The sequence below is a fragment of the Ovis canadensis genome, chromosome 9 (assembly GCF_042477335.2).
Source record: "Ovis canadensis isolate MfBH-ARS-UI-01 breed Bighorn chromosome 9, ARS-UI_OviCan_v2, whole genome shotgun sequence".
NCBI lineage: Eukaryota > Metazoa > Chordata > Mammalia > Artiodactyla > Bovidae > Ovis > Ovis canadensis.
In genome coordinates, this window is record NC_091253.1 from 12,707,069 (window position 1) to 12,721,342 (window position 14,274).

The 14,274-nt window shown below is 39.3% G+C and overlaps 1 long non-coding RNA gene across 1 annotated transcript in view; it reads right to left on the bottom strand.

Moving 5' to 3' along the window:
* The window catches only part of LOC138445574 (uncharacterized), a 32,055-nt gene extending 27,024 nt beyond the window's left edge, over nucleotides 1–5,031 (bottom strand). The window contains exon 1 of the long non-coding RNA XR_011258924.1: nucleotides 4,601–5,031. This is a non-coding gene — a long non-coding RNA (uncharacterized lncRNA). The remainder of the gene's footprint in view (nucleotides 1–4,600) is intronic.
* Between the last annotated feature and the right edge of the window lie 9,243 nt (nucleotides 5,032–14,274).

The window sequence follows — 14,274 nt, forward strand, 5'->3', positions numbered from 1 at the left end:
ATGGACACACCAATGCAAAAGGGGATTCTTCAAGCACCCCTCCCCCCACTGTCTTCGTAGGAGGAAACACAGTGTCAGAGGCATGGAGGCTTGAGAACAAGGGAACCCCTTGTAGTGGAGGGACACATCGCACCCAGTGACATTTCTGAAGAAAGAGGTAAGAGAAAAGAACCACCAACCGTGAACTGTCTCACCCTCCACTGTGCTTCAGCTACAACCCGAGTCAATGAATGACTACATTCAGTTAAGTGATTAGAAGAATAAACCAGTTCAGTTCAGTTCAGTCGCTCAGTCGTCTCTGACTCGTTGCGACCCCACGAACCGCAGCACACCAAGGCCTTTCTGTCCATCACCAGCTACCGGAGTCCACCCAAACCCATGTCCATTGAGTCAGTGATGCCATCCAACCATCTCGTCCTCTGTCATCCCCTTCTCCTCCTGCCCTCAATCTTTCCCAGCATCAGGGTCTTTTCAAATAAGTCAGCTCTTCACATCAGGTGACCAAAGTATTGGAGTTTCAGCTTCAGCATCAGTCCTTCCAATGAACATCCAGGACTGATCTCCTTTAGGATGGACTGGTTGGATCTCCTTGCAGTCCAAGGGACTCTCAAGAGTAAACCATGTTCTGTCCAATTCAGAATATGCTTTTGTTGCATTCTTAATTGCCTAAATAATTACTATGGCACCTATATGCTTTGAATGCCATGACAAAATTTTGGATTAACAAGGAAGGGGAAAAAAGTTGCCATTTGTGTATGTGTGTGTGTGTATTTGTTCATCTGGCTGTCTCTAGAGACAGGATTCACAGAACATTCATCAGATGTTCCTAGGTTGAGTCCTGCTTCTTCCAGGTGTATATTGGGACCCGGACAAGTTACTTACTGAATTTTAGTTTTCTCACCTATAAAATAGAAATTATAGTACCTCCAAGAAAAGACATTTAAAAATTCAGGATTGCTAAAACGTGTAACTATAATAATGACATGACATAATAAAAAATTGTCTTCTCTACTTGGGAAAGATAAGGTGATAAGGGACTGTCAGTGCTTTATTCTTATAGACCTTTTAAATCTTTTAGGAAATGTTGTTTTCTGAAAAAACTGAAATATGTCTACAATTAGATATTAACCCCATGCTTAAAACATGATTAACTATTTTTTCTCATTACACTTTAAGTTTGTGCTCATCATAATTAAAATTTACCAAAGCTATAAAACTGTTTTAAAAGTTGTTTATATGAATGTCTACCTAGATATATCCATGTCTATCAACTAGAACATACTATTACACTTTATAGAGATCTTCACAGTCTTGTAAAATATTGTAAATATTCTTGATTAAAAACATAGAATCCAGAAAATAAAAGATTCTTAGTTTTAATTTTGGAAGACTTAATCTAAAATCCACAAATAATAGATTAGACTATAATCATCAATAGAGTGAAAGCTTTTGCTTTAGATTATCCATTTCTTCCATAACTCAGTTATTTGTTCATATATTCAATCAAGAAATAAGTACCAACCAGATTTTAATTACTCTCCTATTTTGTCCCTCTAAAGAAACAAGTATCTCACACTTCAGGAGTTTTCCATCTCCATATCCATTGATCACCCAACTGCCTTCTTCAATTTAAGCATCTTTGGAATTACCGTTTCCTCCTGGGAGTTAAACTTCATGAAAACCTGCAAACTTTCCTTGACACTCCTGTATCTAATCACACAGCCCTTGAGGATACCTGAACTCGCTCCTTCATGTTGCTGTACATTCGCTAAGTTGTGGCTGACTCTTTGAGAACCCATGGACTGCAACATGCCAGTCTTCCCTGTCCTTCTCTATCTCCATGAGCTTTGCTCAAACTCATATCCAGTGAGTCGATGATGCTGTCCAATCAATCTCATCCTCTGTTGCCTGCTTCTCCTCCTGCCCTCAATTTTTCCCAGCATCCAGGGTCTTTTACAGTGAGTCAGCTCTTTGCAACAAGTGGCCAAAGTACTGAAGCTTCAGCTTCAACATCAGTTCTTCCAATGAATATTCAGGGTTGATTTCCTTTAAGGTTGACTGGTTTGGTCTCCTTGCTGTCCAAGGGACTCTCAAGAATCTTCTCCAGCACCACAATTTAAAAGCATCAGTTCTTTGGCATTCAATCTTCTTTACTGTCCAGCTCTCACATCCGTATGTCATCACTGGAAAAACCAAAGCTTTGACTTTAAGGACCTTTGTTGGAAAAGTGGTCTCTGCTTTTTAATATGCTGTTGAGGTTTCTCATAGCTTTTCTTCCAAAGAACAAGCATCTTTTAATTTCATGACTTCAGCCACCGTCTGCAGTGGTTTTGTAGCCCAAGAAAATAAAATCTGTCATTCCTGACACTTTTTCCTCACCTATATGTCATGAAGTGAGAGGACAAGATGCCATGATCTTGCTGCTGCTGCTGCTGCGTCACTTCAGTCCTGTCCGACTCTGTGCGACCCCATGGCAGCCCACCAGGGATGGCAGCCCACCAGGCTCCCCTGTCCCTGGGATTCTCCAGGCAAAAACACTGGAGTGGGTTGTCATTTCCTTCTCCAATGCATGAAAGTGAAAAGTGAAAGTGAAGTCGCTCAGTCGTGTCCGACCCTCAGCAACCCCATGGACTGTAGCCTTCCAGGCTCCTCTGTCCATGTGATTTTCCAGGCAAGAGTACTGGAGTGGGATGCCATTGCCTTCTCCGGCCATGATCTTAGTTTTTTGAATATTGCATTTTAAGCTAGCATTTTCAATCTCCTCTTTCCCCCTTGTCAAGAGGTTCTTTAGTTTCTCTTTAATTTCTGCCATTAGAGTGGTACCATCTGCATATCTGAGATTGTTGATATTTCCCCCAGCAATCTTGATTCCAGCTTGAGATTCATTCAGCTTGGCATTTTGCATGATGTAATCTCCACAGAAGTTAAATAAGCAGGGTGACCATATGCAGCCTTGACCTATTCCTTCCCTAATTTTGAACAAGTCCATTGTTCCATGTCCGGTTCTACCTGTTGCTTCTTGACCCGCACACAGGTTTCTCAGGAAACAAATAAGGTGGTCTGGTATTCCCATCTCTTTAAGAGTTTCCCAAAGTTTCCTATGATCCACACAGTCAAAGGCTTTAGCATAGTTAATGAAGCAGAAGTAGATGTTTTTCTAGAGTTCCCTTTTTCATCTATGACCCAACAGATGTTGGCAATTTGACCTCTGGTTCCTCTGCCTTTTCTCAATACAGCTTGTACATCTAGAAGTTCCTGGTTCAAATACTGTTGAAGCCTAGCTTAAAAGATTTAGAGCATTACCTTGCCAGCACGTGAAATGAATTCAACGGTATGGTAGTTTGAACATTCTTTGGCACTGCCTTTCTTTGGGATTGGAATGAAAACTAACCTTTCCCAGTCCTGTGGTCACTGCTGAGTTTCCCATATTTGCTGGCATATTGAGTGCAGCACTTTAACAGCATCATCTTTTGGGATCTGAAATAGCTCAGATGGAATTCCATCACCTCCATTGGCTATGTTTGTAGTAATGCTTCCTAAGGCCCACTTCACTTCACACGGGATGTCTGGCTCTAGGTGAGTGACCACACTATCATGGCTATATGGGTCATGAAGACTTTTTTGTATAGCTCTCTTGTGCATTCTTGCCATCACTTCTCAATCTCTTCTGCTTCTGTTATGTCCTTGCAATTTCTGTCTTTATTGTGCCCATCTTTGCACAAAGCGTTCCCTCAGTATCTCCAGTTTTCTTGAAGAGATCTCTAGTTTTTCCCATTCTATTGTTTTCCTCTATTTCTTTGCATTGTTCTCTTAAAAAGACTTCAGTGATGATCAGAATAACTCACCAACTCATTCAGTATTTTCTGGGTGTCTGGGTTATTTGCATTGATATCCACGGTATTTTTAGAAAGGGAAAAGATCACTGATTAACTTACAGTTTGTAATATAAAAAGTGAAGTGAAGTCGCTTAGTCGTGTCTGACTCTTTGAGATGCTATGAACGGTAGCCCTAGTCCTCCAGCCTCCTCCGTCCATGGGATTTTCCAGGCAAGAATACTGGGGTGCTTTGCCATCTTCTTCTCCAAGGGATCTTCCTGCCCCAGGGATCGAACTCAGGTCTCCCACATTGCAGGCAGACTCTCCATCATCTGAGCCACCAGGGAATCCCAAAACATAAACAAGCCTGCCACATAAAATTTATCTAGTTCCCTTTGTGATAATAAATACTAACTCCTTAGCTATACTCTTTTTCCTGTTGAATGCAATAGTAATTGTAAGAATATAGAATGGCTATGCATTAGACCCAGGGATCTCTGTGCTTTTAGGCCCCTAAGGGTAAGAACAAGTCAGGGAAGGCAGTTTCAGGAGAGCAGGAAGACTTAGATGTGAGCCTGAGGTTGGAGGCGTGGGGGTGGGCGTGGGGGAGTAGGGAAAGATGACTGCACTGAGGGGAGAAAAACAGAACGACCTAGAAGGAAATTGTGATGGGATGACCCCTCTCCTGTGCCATCACTTGAACTCAAGTTAAGTAAATTAAAATACTCAATGGAAAAAAGTGATGCAAATTTGAAATGATTACAAAAGAGTGAAGGAAAACTCACCTACTGGGTTAACTATGAAAGTGAAAGTCGCTCAGTCATGTCCACCTCTTTGCAGCCCCATGGACTATACAGTTCATGGAATTCTCCAGGCCAGAATACGGGAGTGGGTAGCCTTTTCCTTCTCCAGGGGCTCTTCCCAGCCCAGGGATTGAATCTAAGTCTCCCACATTGCAGGCGGAATCTTTACCAGCTGAGCCAGAAGGGAAGCCCAAGAATACTGGAGTGGATAGCCTATCCCTTCTCCAGCGGATCTTCCCAACGCAGGAATCGAAACAGGGTCTCTGCATTGCAGGCGGATTCTTTACCAACTGAGCTAAATTGAGAGAAAGGTTTCGTTATAGTTCAGTAGTTAAAATCCTTGCAAATCTTTCTTTGATTGCTTCTAACCACCAGCAGGTCTCCATCTGTATACTCCAAAGATTTTGCAGATTATCATTCTAACTGCTTTCCTAGTTGATATATTAACCTCTGATCACTTATTAACTCATTATTACAATGTGTTCTACTTTTATTTCACTATCACAGCATTTTCGGAGCTTTTTTATTGACATGTAATACTCACACAAAAAGCTCATTATCCTAAACATACTAGGTAATGGATTTCCACACAACAAACACAGCTGAGGAAGCGGTACCCAAGCAAAGCAGTAGAACATTGCCAGCACTCCAGAAGTTTTCTTCTTCTCTAGAGGATGGTAGCAATTACCCTGACTTCTAACAGCCCAGATTAGTTTTGCCAGATTTTATACTTTATGTAACTGGAGTCATAGAGAATGGATTGTATGTCTGGCTTTTTTCACTTACTGTAATGTTTGTGAGGTTCATCCACACCATTGCAAGAAGTAGATTTTTTTTTTTCATTGCCAAATGTCATGATGTTGTGTGAATGTACCACAGTTTGTTTTTCTGTTCTGATACTAGGGCCATTGGAGTGCTTTCCAGCTTGAGCTACTCTGATAAGTACTACTATGAACATTCTAGTGCAATAAAACCACAGTGAGCTTCCACATAAAACAATGTCTCTTGGGAAATAATACTCAGCATTTTCGATTTACTAACTGTTTGGCTGTTATCTGCTACATACTAGCCTATGTTCTCAGTACCTTATCCCTATGTATTTTATGATGCTCTTGACTATCCTTTGAGGTTAATATTATCACTATTTAATTCAACTTCTGAGGAAATAAGACAGCACAAGATTCTGGGAAAACCTGAATTTGAATCCAGGCAGGCTCACACTGAAGTCTGAGATTGACTTTTTAAATATATTTAATAAGCCCTAGTAGATATTCAGTAATTATTAGTTGCTCTCATTTCTTGGCACCTGGGCAGACAATGAGGCTTAGAACATTAGTGTACAGGGCATCAGTTTTGAGTGAAATTCAGGATATTTCCTAGTTATAGGAACCTTTTTTTCCCTTCCCTTGGAGCCTGTATATTGGCATAACCTTTTTCCTTTCCACAGAAACTGAACTCCTGAGGAGGTTCTCTCTGCTCTGCATCCAATGGTTTTACAGTTTTTCCCCTGAGTCTCATTCACAGGCCTTGGCAAATTCTGTGCAGCATAATGGGAGACAGCACGTCTTCCTTCTCAGGACAGCCTTCTCACAACTGCTTGCCCTTCTCAGCACAGAAAAAGAGAAATGTAAATGTATATTCTCCCAATATTTATCCCTCTCATTCGTATCACAAATTTACTGAGCAATGTGTTAGGCATTATGATAAATATAAAATGGAATAAGATAGAATCAATGATCTTAAACAACATAAGAACAGTCTAGGAGAAGAAATGGGGTTTCATTTTGAAAAGTATGGTATATAAAATGTGAAAAAGGAGTGATATTAAAAAGATGTAACACCTATGAAGGCATAAACACTAGTCAGTTAGGACACATTTGGGTGCAGACAATGGCATGGTTGACTGTCCTGTAGTCTCTGAATTGCAGCCTGGCTTGTCCAAAGGATAGGACTGAACAGGAGGTGTGACCAGAGCAGGGAATGCCTCGGATGCCAAGTAGTGTGCCTTAACTTCATCCTCTAAGCCCCACAGAGCCGCAGAGCAGCCCTGCCCACGGTTAAGATACAACAGGGCTGTGTTTAGGTCCTTGATTCTTAGCCTCTTAGCTTACTGGAGACCCAAAGTCACAGAATAAAGAGGATTGTTCTTTCCTATTCTTATGATTTTATTTCTCAACCACCCATGACCTTATAAATTTTCCAGTCACGGCAGCTTGCTCCAAGTCCACATAGAACAGACCTAGTGAGTTGTGCTAGGACATCCGGAACATTGCAGCGTTGTCATCCCTCGAGAAGCACACAGGCAGCCGAGCCTTTGACTTGTGTGCCCATGAACAGCTCGGATGAAAAGAGCGCAAGTGCAGCTGGAATGCCCCTCAGCCAGCTGGCTGCCTGACGCTTGTACTCCTTCGCATACTCTTCCCCAATTTGGAAGCTACTAAGCAAGCCAAGAAAGCAAAGGTTAAGCTGGGGGCTGGGTCAGTCCCAGTGGGGTGAAACGAATGTAGGAATGGAGAAAGAGATCTCAAAGAGACACTTCTTTTGAATTAATCTCCACAAGCATGTCCCTTTCAGTACTAATTTTCTTCTTGAATGTGTCCTTTTGGGAAATGGTTTGCTAACTCTTCCCATATGAACTGAGCACTGTTTTATCCACTGGGGATTAGTTGCCTAAACACATCGACTTGGTTTATAAAATAGAATTGAAAAACCCTTGGCTCACTCCGCAGGAAGGATGGCATGGTGGGGAAAAGTGTGTACACTTTCGGGGACACGATACACTTACCCTAAGTTCTTGAGAGGGTTTCTTACTGTCATTTTTCTCATCTGTAAAATGAAAATGATGATGTAACTACCTCATATGGGGTCCTGAAGATTCAATGAGCTGTGTGTAGAAAAGAACTGAACATATAGTAAACACAAAAATGTGAGTTGTTTCTGTTATAATTATTAATATTCTGTCTTCACCTATGTCTCTTTCTACTCCTCAATAGGAAAGCATTAATAAAAAACCTTTTTGTGAATGAAGCCTAGCTACCCATGACCATAACTTCTGAAAGAGACCTCTATCTCTCCAGAGCATAAATCACTAAAAGAATACTAAAACTTTTAGAAATGTAATAGAAACTCAGAGGTTTTTGCATTCCTCTTCCTCTGCAATGATAGGTCTCTATCAAGCCCTCTTTTTTATTTTTTGTAAACTCAGGGTGCTCTGAATGTAAACGGCCAACCAGGGATAAGATCATTAGGATACCTGCTAGCTTACTGGATGAAATTTTTAAATCGTTATTATTGATTATTCCCAAAAGAGTAAATGTGAGGGTGTGTCACCTGGCTGAACAACTCTGTCTTCCTTACCACTCCTCAAAGTGTGCTTGCAAAGGTGTGCTTTGCAGAGAGAACCTTCCCAGAAGGAGCAGCAGTTGTTGGGGATGAACTTCACAGTTATAAATACCCATTAAAGATGGGAAGTTCACACAAATCCTGAGAAATGGGGAAAACCACCTCTCCAGAAATTATATGACTTCGATTGCACTATTGATTTGAGGGGTGCCTTTCTGCTCAGTTATAGCACAATTCTCTTGCTTTTTGCCTCAAGGTGGTCATCTGTAAAATGGGAATTATTTACATTTTCGTGATGGTGACTCTGAGACATTTAAAAAGATGAAAAGCAAAGTAAAACTGTGAAGTGCTTTGAGTTCCACACAGCAATCAAGGACTGATTCTAGAGAGTGTATCGCCCACATCAACAGATGGCACTCTTTGTTAGTTTCACTAAGATCCGCAAGACCAACTAATTGTTATTTTATGAGGAAATAGGTCAGCAGGAAGCACCAAGCTACAAAAGAAAAACGCTACCACAAGCAACAACAAGAAAAACACGCTAGCCTGTATGTTATGAACAATTCTTTGAATTATTCATTCTCATCACCGATAGCTTAATTGAGTCACAGAGGTACAAAATTCCAGAGCACCCTCTGGAACTCAAAATGTAGCAAGTTTTTCTGGCTTGCAAGAATCTATCAGAAATAAAGAGCTCTGTCTTAAAGGGGAACCTGGCTAGCAGGACATGAGGAAGCTTTTTCCCTATTTCTCACCCAAAGTAGTTCAAAATTGAAGAAATTGTAGAAAATACAATGTGAAGAAAGTAGGACTCTCAGGCTTGTGCTGGAATCTGGGAGGGATTTCCAGGAACATCCAGCACCTGGGCAGAGAGGAGAGCCCTGAAACCAGGGTATGCTAGGAGTCGTATCTGTTCAAGTACTACAGCTTTTCAGATGGGCAGAAAATCAGGAGGGGAGATTCAAGGAAAAGACTGCATCATGAGTTAATGGAATTGTCAGGTAGAGCATACAGTAATAAGAGGGCTAAAAGGTGGTATATTAGCCTAGCAGTGGAAATACAGCAGCGCTAAGGTTGACTGACATACCATTAGCATGGAAAAAGAGGGTATTTGTTTTAGTGTGGGTAGAGACAAAACCCCAAAACATACAATAAATTTAAAAGGGGGCAATTAAAAGAAAAGGAACAGATTTCTTAACTCCTATGTCAAAAACACACCCCTTAAAATTACTTACACTACTTTAGGATGATGTTTGTCATCCACTACATGAGGTGAGAAAATGTTTCCTGTATGAAGTAGAAAAGAACGTTATAAAGAGAATCAAAGCAGAGAGATTGAGATACTAATATGAGACATGAATGATACTCAAGAGACATACAAGAAAACTAAAAATGCAGCTGTTACTCAGAAATTCCATTCCTGAATGTGCTCATAACCCTGGAGACATTCTTACACATGTATGTGAGGGTTTTTAAGTGGGGTTCTTATCATATGGTGATCTGACAACAACCCTAATGTCTATCAGGAAAATAGAGGATAAATAAATAATTTTTGAATATTTGAAATATTTAATAATCGAATTAAATCCACAACAAAATCAATAAGCTCCAGAATTTGTACTATGGAAAATCAAATCAAATCTTAAGGACAAATGTTGAGTAGTTTAGTCAGAAAACATAAGAAAATGAAGAAAAGATGAAAATTCTAAGAAATAAGACTATAGTCATACAAAGAACCACAATTCAACCTAAGAGCTATAGCTAATCTCAAGAAAAAGAAAACTACTGGAATAGATGTGATCATAAAAATATTCCAGAGGGGAAAATTCAATGAATAACTGGACTAACTGATTTAAGCATAAAAATAAAAATGTGTCCACTATATTCAAGGCAAAAATTCATGAAAAAGGAGAACTAGAGCTACACTGAATTATGTTCTGGGGAAAAAAAATTTTGAATTCAATGATTAAGAAAGTTTATTTTAAGCATTCAGGAAGGAAAAGAGTTAATGACTTAATAAAGTTGGACCACATGCTATTTATAAGACTTTATTTTCCACAAACAAAATTATGAAAATCAATGTAGCAACATCTCTTAAGGGAAAAATTGTGAGAGTAAAAGTTTCAAGAATTGTGTTCTCAGAGAACTTGACCTTCAGCAAAGAAGGAAACAGAAAGTCTCAGGTTTGCAAGAGCTCAGAAAATGAACTATCCATGTGAAAAGGTTAAAGTTGTACTCTTGGTGACCAAGAGATAAGTCCTAACAAAGACCTCAAACACAGGAAGTCAGGGCATGCATCAAACCTGTTCAATACAAAAGTAATCTCAAGAACTGTTGCTAATTTTGTCACAGAGCAGAAGGCAAATATATCAAGTATTTAATGATAATTATCTAGGTCTATAATTATACATTATTGTAAGAGAAAGACACAAGTGAGGAAAGGTCAAAGCTGAGAGGAAAATGAACAAGCATGAACAAGTATGAAGATGTATGAAGATAGTCAAAAGTCTATTTTGTCTTTTTTTTTTTAAATATGAGTGAAAGTACAATTTCAAAAAACCCAAAGATAATCTTTATACATAACAAATACTAGAGACTGGAAAAGCTTATAACATAAGCAATATTACTAGGAAAATGTGAGAAAAGTCACAAATCAAGATAAAAGAAATGAGCAAACATATTAGTTATAACAATTGGGGTAATTGAGAATCTGTAATAGAAGGCAAAAGCAGTTCAGATCTAGTTTCAAAACCATGAACCTCATGATACTTGTAAGAGAAACTCTGAAACAAACTGACACAGACAAGATAAAAGACTGTGCAAATATACATCAGGCATTCACAAAAGAAAACAGGATATAATTTCAGAAAAGGCAAAAGATATTAATGGTGACCAGAGGATCATCACATATTAATAGAGACACATATCTCAAAAAAATAATAATCATTCAATTTTATAAGCTAAATGAAATATCGATATAAAACAGTCTATCTGAAATGTAGAAAGTAAGGCATGTTGTTATGGGAGACGTCAACACATCTTGATAAACAAATATGCCATTTTATTTATGTATAAATAGAGTTTGTTTACCATCTCATATTTATTATCTCACTGCTTTTGTGGATCAGGATTCCAGGCCCAGCTTAGCCGGGTCGTCTGTTCAGTGTCTCACAAGGCATACAGCCAAAGTGTTGCTGGTGCTAGGGTCTCACTGGGGGCTCAGGATCCCCGTCCCAGCTCATGCCTTTGGTGGCAGAATTCATTATTTTGCAACTGCAGAACTCGTGGCAGCTTGCTTCTTCCAGGACAGCAGAAGTGTGCTGCTGCTAACAAACTCAACTTCCCCCTTCTCTGATCTCTGTACTCTCTTTTAAAAGACTCACCTGATTAGGTAAGGTCTATTCAGGATAATTTAATTTAAAAAAAAATTCTACTTGTTTAAACTGAAAATAGAAACAAAAACAGTTCACCCATTTCTCTTCCATCTCACCCCCTGCCCCCCAGCAGACACCAGTCTGTTCTTTGTATCTATGAGTTTCTTTTGTTGTAACACAAACCTACATTTTTGATTCCACATGTAGGAGAGATCAAGTGGTACCTGTCTTTTTCTATATGACTTATTTCGTCTAACAAAATGCCCTTGAGTTTCATCCATGCTGTAGCAAAAGGCAAGATTTCATCCTTTGTTATGGCTGAATGTCATTTCATTGTATGGTGGCTCATTCAGTAACGAATCTGCCTGATACACAGGAAAGCTGGGTTAGATCCCTGGGTTAGGAAGATCCCCTGGAGAAGGGAATGGGAACCCATTCCAGTATTCTTGCCTGGAGAATTCCATGGACAAAGGAACCTGCTGGACTATAGCTCATGGAGTCGAAAAAAGTCAGACACAACTGAGTGATCTAACACACAATATTTCATTGTATATATGCAGTCGCCCTTCAGTATCCCTGGGAGATTGGTTCCTGGATCCCCATACATATAAAAATCCAGGATGTTCAAGTTGCATAGAAAGTGGCATAGTACAATAAAAACAGTTTTCCCTCTGTATCCCCAGATGCCCCCCTTGGATTCAATCAATCATGGAATGAAAGTGGTTGAATCCATGATGCTAAACCAATGAACGTGAGGGCCAACTGTATTCCACAATTTCTTTATTCATTCATGTACTGATGGACACTTAGGTTGTTTCCATATCTTGGCTATTGTAAATAGACCTGCGGTGTACATGGGGATGTATATATCTATTTAAGATAGTGTTTTCATTTCCTTTTGGTAAATACCCAGAAGTGGAATTGCTGGATCTATGGCAGTTCTATTTTTTATTTTTTGAGGAACCTCCATAGTGTTTTCCAAGTGGCTTCACCAGTTTACATTCCTACCAACTGTGTGTCTGTCTGCTAAGTTGCTTCAGTCATGTCTGACTCTTTGTGACCCTATGAACTGTAGTCCTCCAGGCTCCTCTGTCCATGAGATTCTCCAGGCAAGAATACTGGAGTGGGTTGCCATGCCCTCTTCTAGGGGATCTTCCCCATTGAGGGACTGAATTCACGTCTCTTATGTCTCCTGCACTGGCAGGCAGGATCTTTACCAGTAGCACTACTTGGAAAGCCCACCAACAGGATAGTAGTGTTACTTTTTGTCTCCACATCCTCATCAACATTGTTTATTTCTAATCTTTTGATAGCAGTTATTGCGACAGGTGTGGACAGTGATATTTCATTATGGTTTCAGTGTGCATTTATCTGATTGATTGGTGATGCTGATCATCTTTTCATGTACCATGTCTTCCATGGAAAACTTTGTATTCAGATCTTCTGTCCATTTTGTTAAAATTGGTTTGTTTGTTGTTTGTTTGTTTTTTTTTTTTTTGCTTAAAAAAAAGGAAGAGACTCTTCTTTCCCCATTTTATATGCTTGACTTCATTGTAGTAAATTAATTGACCAGGTATATGTGGGTTTATTTCTGGTTTTTTGTTTTGTTCCATTGATCTGTGTGTCTGTTTTATGCCAATACCATATTGATTTAATTGCTATAGCTTTGCAATATAGTTTAAAGTCAGGGCACATACAGCTCCAGTTTTTTGTTTTCTTTCTCAAGATTACTTTGACTATTTAGGGTCTTTTATGATTCCATACAAATTTTAGAATTGTTCTATTTCTGTGAAAAAAAAAAAAAGAGTCATTGGAATTTTGACAGGAATTTCACTGAATCTGTAGATTGGTTGAATAATGACATTTTAACAATATTAATTCATCTAATCCATGAGCACAGAAAATCCTTCCACTTCTTTTGTCTTCTTAAATTTTTTTCACTAATGTCTGGTACTTTTCAATGTACATATGCCTCACATCTTTGGTAAATGTATTCAAATTTTCTTCTTTTTGATGAACTTTTAAATGGGATTATTTACTTAATTTCTTTTTGTGATTGTTAATTATTCATATGTAATTATGAAAGAGATTTTTTAATATTAATTTTGCATCCTGGGACTTTGTTAAATTCATTTATTAGTTCTAACAGGTTTTTAATGCAGTCTTTAGGGTTTTCTAGGGGCTTAACTGATAGCTCAGTTGGTAAAGAATCTGCCTGCAATGCAGGAAAAGAAGATCCGCTGGAGAAGAGATAGGCTATCCACTCCAGTATTCTTGGGATTCCCTTGTGGCTCAGCTGGTAAAGAATCTGCCTGCAATGTGGGAGACCTGGGTATGATCTATGGGTTGGGAAGATCCCCTGGAGAAGGGAAAGGCTACTCACTCTAGTATTCTGGCCTGGAGAATTCCATGGACAGTAAAGTTCATGGGTTGCAAAGAGTTGGACATGACTGAGCGACTTTCGTTTTCAGTTTTCACTTTAGGTTTTTCTATATGTGTGTGTGTGTGTGTGTGTGTGTTTAGTCACTCAGTCTTGTCCAACTCTTTGTGACCCCATGAACTGTAGTCCTCCAGGCTCCTCTGTCCATAGAGATTCTCCAGGCAAGAATATTGGAGTGGGTTGCCATGCCCTCCTCCAAGGGATCTTCCCAACCCAGAGATCAAACCTAGGTCTCCTGCATTGCAGGCAGTCACTTAACCATCTGAACCACCATTGAATCTACATAGAGTCAATTTTACTTCTTTCTTTCCAGTTTTGATGCTCTGGTTAAGACAAAATACTATGGTAAATAAAAGTGGCAAGAAAGGGCATCCTTCTCTTGCTCCTGATTTTAGAGGAAAACCTTTTAGTTTTTCACTGTTAAATATAAGGTTAGCTTGTGGGTTTCTCATATATAGTCTTTATTATGTGTACATTCCTTTTATACAGTCTTTGTCAAA